The 3,454-nt window shown below is 59.6% G+C and overlaps 1 pseudogene; it reads left to right on the top strand.

Annotated features, from left to right (window-relative positions):
- Nucleotides 1-2,879: 2,879 nt before the first annotated feature.
- LOC111731897 lies at nucleotides 2,880-2,997 on the top strand (annotated as a pseudogene).
- Nucleotides 2,998-3,454: the final 457 nt, after the last annotated feature.

Raw genomic sequence — 3,454 nt, 5'->3', positions numbered from 1 at the left:
CCCCTCCGCACCCCTGCTCCCACACGTCCTGACCTCAGGCCCCAGACAGGCCGGAGAGTCGCGGAGGGGGCAGGTCACCGGGGAATGAGACCACGACTCCCCGCTGCCCGGACTCCAAGGAAGATCACTGCCACAAGGGGGCGCCCTCCGCTCCCCTGTCGGGGGGACTGCACAGGCCAGCGGAGTGAGGAGCACACTGGGGGGGCTCCGGCACCGCCCCGCCCTGCCCCCCCGCCCAGCTGCCCTTCACGAGTCACGTGGGCAGCTCCAGGCTGGCCCCTGGCCCTTGGCCCCTTCCTCCAGGGTGTCTGGAGGAGAGCCGGGCTCCCCCGAGGGTCACGTCCAGGCTGCAGCTGGGCCGTGGAAGACCCAATCCTGTGGAAGACTGCATGGGATCCAGCCGGGCCTGCCAGGCCAGGCAGAAGGTGAATGGACTGGGGGGCCACTCTGATGGTGTAGGGACCCCCAAGGCCCAGAAGGGAGGCAGTCAGGGCTGAACTGGGCCAACCTGTGGTGGTGCTCTCCTGGAGTGAGGAGAGAGTGTGGAATGTTTGGGGGGCTGAGAGCGGCACCCCTTTGACCTCAGGGTCCCCGTGGGTGGGGCCTCGGACGGGTTGGGGAACCCAGCAGCAGATGTAGCAGCTCCCCCGCCGCCCCCAGTGACTCGGGGTTGTGGAGACATACTACTCGTTGACGTCCGGAACAAGCAGAAAGCACCTTGTCCCGGCCAACTGGCCTGGGAAGCGCATCTGGGCATTTGTCCCCACAGTGACCGTGAGGAGGAAGGGCCCTCCCTCTGCCTGGCAGAGTGGCCAGTCTTCTCAGTGGGGACCCAGTGCTGCCGCTGGCAGAGTCCTGACGCCTCTCCCAGGAGAGCCTGTCGGGAGGTCAGCTGCAAAGCAGGGGTGTCCCGTGTGGTACAGACACCGTCATGCAGCGGACCCAGACGTCCAGGGCAGAGTGCCCGGTGGCTCACGGGCGGCCTCTTCACAAGGCTCAGCACGTGGCCCTTGGGGAGAGGACAGACTGACAGGTTAGGACTACAACCCCGGGGCCCACAGCCCTTCAGAGGGGACACCTTCCCAGGAACTCAGCGAGTTAGGTTTATTGGCAGTATCCCATTGAAATAGCCCCAAACGCTAGATAATCCGTGTCTAAAATTTTTTCCTGAAAAAGTGTAAGAGATGAAAAGAGAAAGGGGGAGCCCAGAGAGCTGCTCCCAGCAAACTCGAGCTTTGCTTCGGGTGGCGCTGCGGGGCAGAGGGGGTGTCGCAGTGAGTGGGGTGCGCATGGGGTGCGCACGGCGTGCGTGGACGGACATGCCCGCCATGAGGAAAATGTCAGTTTTTCAAGTTAATTTACACTCAACCTACTAACAGTCCCACGAGTCCTGCTTGTTGTTGTCGCGGTCGTTTACGAAACTGGTAAGTTGACCCCCAGAAGGCTAGGAGGAGCCCCGACATCGTAAAGGAAGCACGGAGGGCGGAGACGGGCTCGCATGGGAGCCGGAACTCTAAGGACGATTGTCCCTGTTAAGATGACAAACTAAGAGTCCAGTGGACCCGAACGGAGGCCAGAGCACAGGGTGACAGTGCAGGGGGGCACGGAGGGGCATTTTGTACGTGGTTCTGGGACAACAGAAATAAACATAATCGGACCCCCGCCCAGCGCCATCTCGAAACGCCAGTTCTGGATTCAGGGGAACCCGAGAGGGCGGCGGAGCAGGACGCAGCAGCTCCGGGGTCCCCACCCGGACGCCCGGCGCTGGAACAACCTGTCCAGCGGGAGCACGCAGGAGCCCCGGGGCCTGCGGAAGCCTCGGGCGGCAGACCGAGGCCGGCTTCAGCTCAGCGCGGTGCCGGCGCCCCGTCCCGCACCCCTGTGGCATGGCCGTCAGCTGTGCATAGACCCTCAGGGGTCTGTGCTCTGAGGGCCGATGGCTGCTTTCTGATCGCAGAGGTGCGTGCGAGGGGGTGGGCGGCCATCGTCGTCACACCTCCCCCGATATTGTGAGACCCTCCCCCGCCAAGTGAAGTGACGTTCGAGGGACCTAAAGGGCCGGTGCCCTTTCTCCCCCTTTGTTTTTTCCCCTCTTTTGGGAGACAGACATTTAAGACCAGGACGTTCAAAAACAACCGCAGATACGGCGAAAAATAGAAAGTGACCGTGTGTGACCAGGAAACAGCTCAGAACAGACATAGGAAGACACTAAGTTTACGCCTCAGGCCGATCCTCACGCACAGGCAGCCTACGCCAATCAAAAAGCCATAGACGATGAAAACGGCCAACTCCGGAAAGGCGGAGAGTCGATTTCTAGAGTTACGACGTCATCAGACTCAAACGGCCACCGTTCAGCAATAACAACAAAATCGCAAGGGGACAAACAAACGGGACGGTGTGGCCCAGGGAAAGGGAAGCTGCAGCAGGAGCTGTCCCCTGAAAGGGAGCTGACACACGCGTCAAAGGTCTGCGAACACCGAAAGGAGGGTGTGGAGAAAGCGAGGAAAACTGTGTGATCAGAAAGGAAATAGCAGTAAAGAGAAAACCTAGAGAGAAACCAAACAAACGCCGGGGCCGGAAAGAACCAGAATCGAAATGAAAGATTCACTGGAGAGACTGAAAGTCAGATTTGAGCAGGAAGAACAAGGAATCTGCGAACTTGAACACAGGACAATGGAAATGACTGAGTCTGAGGAACAAATAAACACGATTCAAAAGTGAAAGGCGCCTGAGCGATGCGTGGGACACCACCCGGTGGACCAGTCGTGGGTCCACAGGAGCCTCAGAGGGGGAGAGAGAGAGGGGCAAAGAACGCCTGAAGAGAAGATGGCCGAAACGCTCCCAAATCCGATGGAATACGTAAATATAAACACCCGAGAGTCTACAGCGATGGCCCCCTGAACGTGCCCGATCCCGTCTGATCTCGGAAGCTAACGGGGTCGGGCCTGGTGAGGACTTGGATGGGAGACCACCTAGGAAGACCGGGTGCTGTAGGCATGAAACAAAATATCCAAGAAGCTCAACAAACTCCGAGTCAGATGAACTCAAGGAGACGCACACTGATAAATACGACCAAACATTCGAAAGCCAGACAGGGAATCTCGAAAGCATCGAGAGCGGAGCGGATCGTCACACACGAGGGGCCGTCAGGCAGGTCGCGTGCGGACTTCTCTTCAGACACCCGGAGGCCAGAAGACGGTGGGCCAGTATACGCAACACGTTTAAGAAGAAGAAAAAGTCAACCAAGAATCCTGGATCCTGCAGAACTGTTCTCAGATGAAGACACCGCCGGGTAAACAAAAGCAGAGGGAGTTGACGACCCCTAGACCTGTCTCGCGAGGGGGCTGGAGGGGGCGCGCAAGGTGAAAGGGGAGGGTGCGGGACGGGCAGCGACGTGAAGCCGAGATCTCAGCAAAGGCAAACGCGTGGGCAGTGACGGACGCCGGGGCTCCTG

This window comes from Pteropus vampyrus, unplaced genomic scaffold, assembly GCF_000151845.1.
Source record: "Pteropus vampyrus isolate Shadow unplaced genomic scaffold, Pvam_2.0 Scaffold405, whole genome shotgun sequence".
Taxonomy (NCBI): domain Eukaryota; kingdom Metazoa; phylum Chordata; class Mammalia; order Chiroptera; family Pteropodidae; genus Pteropus; species Pteropus vampyrus.
This window is presented reverse-complemented; position numbering and strand designations above follow the sequence as displayed.